This window comes from Spinacia oleracea, chromosome 3 (assembly GCF_020520425.1).
Source record: "Spinacia oleracea cultivar Varoflay chromosome 3, BTI_SOV_V1, whole genome shotgun sequence".
Lineage (NCBI taxonomy): Eukaryota > Viridiplantae > Streptophyta > Magnoliopsida > Caryophyllales > Amaranthaceae > Spinacia > Spinacia oleracea.
This window is the reverse complement of record NC_079489.1, coordinates 75496824-75506804: the sequence shown is the minus strand read 5'-3', so window position 1 is coordinate 75506804 and position 9981 is coordinate 75496824. Positions and strand designations below refer to the sequence as shown.

The window sequence follows — 9981 nt, the reverse complement described above, 5'->3', positions numbered from 1 at the left end:
GCGTTTTAAAAGATTAATGAATTTCCAAATTATTAATCCTTAGACTTTATTCTAATTAAAATTGAATTTAATTAAAATAATGCGACCTACGAAATAATTAAAATAATTATTTCATTTTAATTTCATTTAGTGGCTCCCACTCAAACCAATAATTATTCCGGATAATTAATTATGAAATATTAAATTAGAACTCGCGGCCCGACCCAAGCAAATAAAATATTAAATTAAAAATCCCGTTAGCCCAAATTAATGCAAATACACGAAGCACAACTAATTAAATGATTTAAAAAAAAATTTAATCAAACGGCCTAGGCTTGCGCCCAGCCCGTCGTGCGAGAGGCCCAAGAGCACACGATCATTGCCCGCGCGCGCCCAGCCCATCGCACCGCATAGCATGCCATCGCTCGCCCACACGCGTCGCGCGCCATGCCTTGCGCATGCGCATCGCGTACCCGCATCCTAGCTGCCCTGCGTTGCGTGTGTGTTGTGCATCGTGGGCGCTCGACGTCGCAAGCATCGCGCTTTGCTTCGTCGCTGCCCCGCAGGCATCGCCCGCCCCTGCCTTGCCTAGCGCGCACGAGGCACGCAGCTCGTGCTGCTGCCTGTGTCGCATGGCACGGCTCGCATAACGGCCTCGTATGGCTCGACGAGCCATACTTCCATCATGCCCATGTTCGTGTTTTTGGTTCGTAAAACGGACCAACCTAATTAAAATTAAATTTTAATTCACGAACTTGCATTAATTTTATTTTTCAAAAAAGTTACGATTTAATTTTCGAAAAACAACGATTTTTAACGATTTAATAAACTTTAATGACAATCCAATTTCGTAAAATTAATAAATCAAGGGCTAACAATATTCAAACTTTTAAGAACGATCGAATCAACTTTAAAATTTGAACCTTTAATTAACAAAATCCGAAATTTTACATCGTTCGTAAACAATTAAATTTCAGATTATTAATAAATTGGTTTAAGTGTGATTAAAATTAACGAAACCATTCAAAATTTTAATCCAATAATTTTTAAAATTTGCCACTGACCCATGAAATTATATCCCCTTTCCCAATTAACCGAATTATTAATCCATAATTAATTAAAAATCAATTAGGGTTGTAAATTTTACGAATTGGGGAAAGGAAAAATTAGGGTTTATACTTATCGGAAAAATCTGAAACTTGTACCAGAGATCAAGCATGTACCCGGAAACATTGTGTCAAAATTTCAAGCAATTCCGAGTAGTTTAGGTCTACCTTTTAATTGAATTACTGTCCGACACATTTAATTTTTAATGAAAAATTAACAAAAACGCCCAAAAACTGATGCTTCGAGGCCTGTTTTCGCAATTCTATTCTCATGAGTTGATCTTAGAAAATCGTTTTCCATCAGATTAGGGTTTTAAAAATCGAAAAAGAGAATATTTTTGATTTCGGAACTGCCAATTTCGCAATTAATCCCATAATTCGAAAAAATTCCGAAAAATCAACAAAAATTCCAAAAATTTCGACAATGCAAAAACAATAATAATCATGCTAATTCATGCTTTGAATACATAATGCTCATGATACCACTGTAGGGGAATACAGTTAAACATAATAACATGTGCGGAACAATCCCCAAAGCCAGGAAACATGTATAAAGCACAGATTAAGCATACTTACGTTTGAAGCGTGTTTTCCACAAATCCGTCAACGAAAACGAACAAAGAACTCCACTTGTCGTTCCTCTACTTGGTTCACCGACACGATCAGATCCGTCTTGATTATCGTAGCTTAGACAATCGATCAAGAGATTTGCTTTTGGGATGAACACACTATGGAGGCACAGAGAGAATTAGGGTTCTCTGTTTTCTCCTAGGGTTGTGTGTAATCTGAATTGTGTTTTCCTTAGTTGGAAATTAGGTCATAAGGTTATTTACATAACCTTAATGAACCGACCAAGCCCGTAGGCAAGGCCGGCCAGCAAACCCGCGCAGCATCACACGGACACGCGCAGCGAGCTGGGCCGTGGGCCGCGCTGCTGCTGCTGTGTCGTGCTCTTGGCCCGCGCGCGCACACAGCTGCTCGGCCATGGGCTAGCGCTGTTGTGTAGCCTTGCTTGCTTGCCTAGCGCGCGCGCCCATGGGCCTTGAATGCTTCGTGCACTCGGCTCGTGGGCCGCTCCTCGTATCCGCGTTTAATATATTTCCGATATATTATTTATCGTTTCGTATACGAAGAATCACCGTCCTACGATACGATTTATTCGTTTCGCCTAACTTACGAATATTCGCGATACGATATACGATTACGATGCAAGGTCGTATCGTATAATACGTTTCCAACTTAAATCCCGAAAAGCTATTAAATGAATTTTCGATTCATTTAATCCGGTGATCTGTTACGTGTCATTGGTGTGACCTTGTAGGTTCAGTCAAGAGTAAGTTGTGAGTTCAATATCCATTAGAACTCACTGATCGGAAGCATTGCTCCAGCTAGCTGTTCCGATCACTTGATCTCACTGAATTAATTGTTCGCAATTAATCTGAACCTTGGTATTAGACTTAATGCACCTTGGGTGAAGGACATATTTCCTTCAAGTGAAATGTCGTGCGATCGAACACCAAAATTGGGGACATTCTGCCTCAAAAATCCAATTTGTGCGATCGTGGTACAGAGCACGACCGCACAAGTGGTACTTGTGTGATCGAACACAAAGAGCCGTTCGGTCGCACAAATCTGCACCTTCCTTGAGTCCACCTCTTCTTCACTGTTCGGGCGCACAAAATATCTGTTTGGTCGCACAACCCCTGTTTTTGCTCCAATCTACTTGGTTTTCCATCATATTCCACAAGATTCACCTATAATGCACAAGATGGAAAGAAAACATAAAAATGCTATAAAAAACTACGAAAAATCATAATAAACTAACATGAAATCCTAAGCTAGGAGCGACATAAATGTCGCTCATCAAACTCCCACTACTACAAAAGGCGTGTTTTCTAGACGCCTGCAATGGAGCGTTAGGGGAAGATTTTCGTGTCCGTATTTTGTCGACGCCGTTAGGTGTCCAACTAGTTCAAGTCCCCTCTCAGCGTCGAGGAATTTAGAAACATGTCACGTGAAAAGCATATAGTCTAAATTAGCAGGCTCCGTGTTACATGGGGAAAAAACCCGCCCCACTCCCTCTTTCTCTCTAAACGTCTTCTGCTCTCCCCTCAACCCTAAACTCTCCTACTCTTTCACTTCTCATCCTCGAAATTTCTAGATCTACTCCAGGCTTGAAGATTCTGCCTCAATTTCAAGAAATACGACAAAATGCAAACGAAATTTAAAGACTTTGAGGTATTAATTTTTCTCCAATTTGTTGGAAATTTAGGTTCTTGCCTCAAGTTGAAATTTTTGTTCTATTACGTGAATTGAATGTCAGTTTTTTTTGTCAATTTTTTCTCCTGACTTCATATTTAATTAATGTATATTATGATATGGGTACATTTAGGGTTTCTACACTTACTATTTTTTTGGTCGTTAACTTTTACTAATATGAATTTCTCCTATTTGTGTTCATTCGAATGATATGTCCAATTAGGGTTTTCAACTTTTTTTCCATTTCGATCAATTTAAGCATATAGGAAATTTGGGAAAGAAAATATAGCTTATTGTTTAGATTCGAACATGAAACCCTCTACTTGCCGGTTAGTTTAGGGATGAAAACATGCTTATATTTGTATGCGATTTGACTCAGGGACCGTTTTTAAGTTTCAAGGTTTGCCAGGATAACTAGAAGATAGTTACCCCTTCACACTGTCTCCTTTAATTATTCAGGTCTTACCAATTTCACCATCTCTGTCTCATGAAGATAGGCTGGCAACAGAACATTTGGATATAAATAGTCTTCTTGTGGTGTCTTAATTCTGGGAGGGGGGGTGTGTTAGGCAGCTTTGTCGTGGTCTCATTTGTGGTGAGCTACAAACAGTTGTGGATGGAGGAGTTAAGCAGAAGGACAAAACCAATCAAGACAATACTTGAAGGATTTTGTTTTACTTTATGGGTTATGATGGCAGATTTTTTTTTTTTTTTTTGCTTAAATGCTAATGGTATCTCATACTCTAAGACCTTTCCTGACATGGAGATACATTTAGACCTTTCCCGACTCTAATAAACAAACTTGCAGTGCATAAAGGGGGGTCGAAGGCGGGAAGCACACACTATATATTTTTCATATGCTTTTGAAATCATTTGGAAAGGCATTAAAACAATTTGTGGGTATGTGTTTGATTGGATGGATGATGTTGATGTGCAGATTTAGTTGTATGCTTCTTTTAATTCTGGTGCAATTATATGGAATGCCTAATCTTGAATTACATTGACTGCTTTTTGAGGTAATCCTAAAAAACCCAGTCTGCAGCTGCAGATATTTACCGTACCCTTTTTTTGCTTCATTCCATGTGTTTACTACATATTTGAACAAAGAATTAAAAAACGGGTCCTAGACACTGTATGAAAGAGTCTGCGTTGGTGCTTGAGAGTGCTTGTGTGAGAGGGTGTTGTCAGCTATGTGGGCACGAGTGCAATGACTCGAATATCATTGCAGGGGTACAATGGGCTTGCTTTAAGTGAATATAGGACCAAGTTCTTACATATTGTACTTTAATTCTGAAATTTAGACTATAAATTTCTTGTCTATTTGGTGTTCTTATGAGAACGATATCTCCTTGTTCTAGATTTCGTGTTACCCAAATTGTATGCTATCTGTTGGTTAATAAGGGATGGATCTTTAATTGCATAGCTCATATTATAGATTCGATTGCATACCTTTTATTTATTTAACCTGCCTTTATATTCGAGGTTGTTCAACGAGTGCAATGGAGGATGTGCAGCAGCTACAAATTTGCAAATAGAGAGAAGGCTAGAGCTGCAAACTTAACCCCTCTGTCTCCGGATTTACTCAAGGCTTTACGTGTTTGGATACCAAATTTATAGTCCGTTTCAATTACAGGTTGTTTTCCGCCCCCTCTCTTGCTCTCTTACCAAATTTATAGTCCGTTACAATTACAGTTTGATAAATAGAAAGCCGATGATTTAGAATGGTCCAATGAACTGAAAAATAGTATCAGTAGTGTTTCTGAGTGTTCTTTGCGGTTAGGGGCTGACTTGTTTGGTTAGTGCTTCTATTTTGTTGTTTCAATTTTTTGCTCTGGTGCTCTTTTCTGCTGCTATCCAATTTGTTGTTCTGGTGCTATTTTCTGCTGCTATCCTAGCTGTTTCTATGTCCGTCGTCCTTTTTCGGATAAGTTAGGAAAAATAGCTAACATGTTTATTGTCTAAGTGGTATTTTTTCTTTGTTACTCTGTTCTTAACTTAAGCCTTATTTAGTAGGTATTGAACATGTTAGTTTGGGTTAATTACGGTTAAGAAAACAACCAAAACACACCTCCAAAGTTTATGAGCCACTACTACAAAATGAGTGTTTTCTAGACGCCTTGGCCTCGACGCCTGCAGCTCACCGTTAGCCTAAGGAAACATAATCCGTGTTTTCTCGACGCTGTACGATGTCTACTTAATTCTCGTCAGCTTTTGGCGTCCAGAATTTTAGTAATAGCACAAGCTTTCCACGTGACCAAGTGCGTGTTCATGTTTAGGAAAAATAACCCGCCCCATTCCTCTTTCTCTCTCTTAACCGTGTTCTACAGACTTCTACTCTTCTATCAACCCTAACCCCCCACCACTCTCTCACTTCCCAGCTCTAAAGTTCCAGATCTACTCCCACACTCGAAGATTTTACCTCAATTTCAAGAAAAACAAGTTGTAAGTGAAGTCAAAGACTTTGAGGTAATAATTTGTCTCGCATGTTCTGAGTTTGTTGGATATTTTAGGTTTCTACCTGAAGTTGAAGTTTTTTATCCAGATTTTGTTATAGTCTATGAATTGATATCCTTTGGAAATTCAATTATTTCATATTCTTGTTTTGTTTGTTTCTCTAGTTTTCTCTCATTTTTAGTTCTTCTGACTTCATATTCCGATTAAAGTTTCGTTTTGACGGGGGTATGTTTTTGGTTTTCTACCATTTTCTTATGTTTTTTGGTTGGTAGCTTTCACTTATATTAATTTCTCTCATATGTGCCCATCAGAGTCCAGTATGTCCAATTAGGGTTTTCAATTTTTTTCCATTTCAGTTTAAGCATAGAAAATTTGGGAAAGAATAATACATCTTATTGTGTTGATTCGAATTTTAAGCTATTTGTTCTTAGTTAAATGAACCAGTATTTGGTTGGGTTGACGATGATGGTAATGTGTTGCAATTTGAATTGCACTTTGAGTTTATGACATCAAATCCTGGGAGTATTAATGTTGCATATTTGTGGTTGAGCTTTTTACTGGTGATCAAAGCAGAATTTTTTTTTTACAAACTAGTATTTCAGGATTTTGTTATACTCTTTATATGTTTCTAAATCTTGAAAATGGAAACATAAAGTTTTATATTCAGGCTGCTAAGTTTTTGTAGGACTTCAAATGGCTTGTCTAGATGAATAACTACGGGAAATGCAGTAGTTTCTTTGTGATTGAAAATTTGATCACTTTGTAATTGTAGTTTGGTTAAAATATTAAATCAATTTCTTGCGGTCTATTTATTCATGTAAGAGTCCTTCAGATTGAACGAGGATTTAACTCAATCTATTTAAGAAATGATAATGCTAGCATGTACTCAACTTACTTCTGCTTCTTTTTGTCATGTCCTAAATGCTAATTCGTTGAATTTGGGTAATTATACTTTATTGAGGTTGTAAATACACACTGTGGGAGTATGGGTTTAAATTACTCTGTATTTTTTTTTTCTGGTATAGGCTATCACTAAACATCATGCATTTCAATGGTAGTATGCTCTTACCAAATGATGTTTATATAGATAAAATTTTTGACCTGATGTTTAGAGGGCGATAGAAATTTTAGGTCATTGCCGCCTTTGGAGCTGCTAAACACGAGGATGTTGTAGCACTTGTAGAACTATATTTTACAACATTGTCAACATATCCAACAACTGCTCAATTAATTTTCCATGAACCAGCTTCATTCACTGGTCCAGAGGTATCTATATATATATATATAGTTTGTTGGTACTTTATGTTTGAAATAGTATTTAACTTCCCCCTTAACATAGTTTTTATGTAAGCATGTCTGTGTTTTTGTATGAGATCAGGTTAGAATGATTGATGATGATATTGAGTTGGCCCAATTTACTGTTGACTTCAATGGAGCATCAGACACACATCCGCATGATGTCGCCTTGAATCGCATTTTTTTATTTATTACTATCACACCGTCATTGCCGCAACTTTTCATCAGATATGAGCTCGTTGAATTGCATTTTGTTATATTCCAGATTGACGGTAAGTCATTCTCCATGGCTACCAGAAATGCCTGCCAACTATGGCCAAGCGTTTCAAGATCAAATAGTATGTGATGAACGGCGCCTATGCGTATTTTGTAATTGAAGTTTAATAGCATGTAGTCATAGGGAATGCCTTCATTTCTTAATCGATTTTATTAAAATTCACTAATAAATTAGAGTCGTTTTACTTTTAAAACCATCAGTTAAAAGATTTTGTTGATGATAAAGTAAGGGCGTTAGACTTTTGAATTAGTCCTTTCTGATGTGGAGCTGTGTAATTGTCTAAGAACGACTCTTGTTTTATTATTAAATCTGTGGTTTGTGGTGGATTATATACTTGGAATTTTTGACATAGGGATGGATGCCTCTAAAATATAGGATGGAATTTAGGGTCTCTGTTACAGATTAAAATTCTTTTAGGTCTGATGCTATATTGTATTGATATTGTTAATCTATTTGTAGGGATTGGATTATTCTACTTATTCTTTTGAGACTAATTTACAGTACTAGTTAATTTATGAAATCAGAGGATCACTTACCAAGTGATTTTAGTTTCAAGGCTAATACTGGAGAAGTTTAAATTTTGATTTCTTTTTTGTTGTTGTTTTGTTTTGATAAACTGAATCAGGTTTATGCCAATGTCTATGGTTTGTATCCGTAAATTCATGTGATCTTGAACCTAGTTAAACTGATGAGTAGCGACAAGAAGTTTTGTATCCGATAACAATTCTTTTACCTTGATAACAGGATCTGGTTTGAAATTATTTTATGAGTTTTGGTTGTACTGGGAGACGGTATTTTAGTGATGATAGTTATGTGCCATTGGAGGTGGCTAGAAAGACCAAACAAATAGTTGACATGTTAATGAAGATGCCTAATCATCAACCTTAATAACTTTATGTTCTAGGATGTATTTTGTGGCTTATGTTTTGGAATTATATGCTTTTGAGGACTCATTTTCTTGTGGGATTGTTGGTGGAAGAAGAAGAAACTTCCGAAAGTCATATCCTCTATATCAGTCAGGCTTAGGACAGAGGTATAATCACTGCATAATTGCTATGTGTTAGTTGTTATTGAATTCCTAAATCAAAGTATTTAATGTGAAGATTTCTAGGCAATGATTTTGGTTTTAAATGGATTACGAAGAGGAATCATTTTGTGAAGAAGCTTTCTTATGTTTTATGAAATTTTAGCTATAATTCCTTTCTGCATACTTTTATATTTGGTGTTATGTATATTGAAAAGACTAGTATTTCGGGTGTGTATCGTGAGGAGAGGAGGAAGTTTCATCATCCTTTTTATGTTTCCTGAATTAATTAGCATTTGTAGTATTTTATTCGTTCCTGGATTGATATTCGGTGATGATCTAGGAAATTTTTGTGGTAATTTGGCGGGGTGTTCCTTCCATTCATCCGCTGGTTATAACGAGTATTTTTTATGTGTTGATGTGAATCCAATATTAATTAATTAGTTGATTCAATTTTTCTATGCAGGATGTGTGTGCGGTTTTGTCTTCTAAACACATTTATTTTTGTTGTTGCTGTAGTAATTCTTCGATGTGGAGGCTAAGCTATTTGAGTCATTCAACTCATCCTGCAGTGACTCTAGTTGAGATTCTCCATACAAGTGTGTGGTTCTCTTAAGTGGTTGTAGAGTATTAACACATAATGTATAGCTTCCTATCTGGTTGTTGAGTGTAGACTGATACTTTAGTTTTTTGAATAGATCGTGTTATAGATTTGGTTTCATTCTTTTTTTCACTAATTTAACTTGACTTCCCCCCCCCCCCCCACCCCAAGGTTTATCATGTGAGATGGAGGATATTCGGCAGCTCCAGATCTACAGATAGAGAGAAGGCTAGAAGCTGCAAACTTGGATGCTTTAATGTCAATTATGTAACTTAATTATATGCCTTTGTAATTAATTGTATTAGTAATTTAAGGGAATCAAATGTTGCAAGTTATGTAGTACATTTGGCTTGTAACGTACACCGTAAATAAATAAATGGCATGTCAATTTTTGAACTCTTTTTAATTTTAGTCCTCTTTATTATTATAATTGTTTGTATAGTTATTACACCTATTAACTCCAAATAGTAAATAAAAACTTCAAGTAAAGTCTCTGAGTCTCGACGCTTTTCTTAGTATAGAATTTTTGGACGAATATAAGCGTAGACAACCCAAATTTCTCGACGCCTTTAGGAGTCAAGGAAATTAAATAGTTAAAAGTGGGCATACCGGGAAAAAGTTTTGTCGACACAAAAAATCTAAACTCTAGATGCCTAAAAGCACCGAGGCTGTCGACGCTGAACAAAGTTTTGTCGCCAAAGAGCGTCCACATTCACGTCGCCTAAAATCGTCGAGAATATTCTCGTCTTTAATATTCTCGACGCTTTCTGAAATCGTCGAGGGGTTATTTATCGACGCCTTTTTGCGTCGAAAATGGGCTAAAATGCGTCAATAAAAAACGGGATTTGTAGTAGTGTCCCCCAAGCTAGGCGTTTGCTAGTCTCTAGCAAACTAAGCACGAAATAGGGAATAATGAGAAATTATTCAGATTCTAAAAACTACAAAAATAAGAACTACAAGAATATACAACCTAACTCACTTTCGT

General features: G+C 36.7%; 1 long non-coding RNA gene across 3 annotated transcripts; it reads left to right on the top strand.

The window, feature by feature from the left end:
* Positions 1–3157: 3157 nt before the first annotated feature.
* Positions 3158–9371, top strand: LOC130470401 (uncharacterized). 3 transcript variants are annotated; one of them, XR_008930646.1, is made up of 4 exons: positions 3158–3323; positions 4827–4977; positions 6921–9037; positions 9168–9371. It is a non-coding gene; the product is annotated as an uncharacterized lncRNA (long non-coding RNA). The 3 variants fall into 3 exon arrangements; XR_008930645.1 differs by having other exon boundaries at positions 3166–3323; positions 6921–7064; positions 7177–9371; XR_008930644.1 differs by having other exon boundaries at positions 3166–3323; positions 6921–9371.
* The last annotated feature ends 610 nt before the right edge of the window (positions 9372–9981 follow it).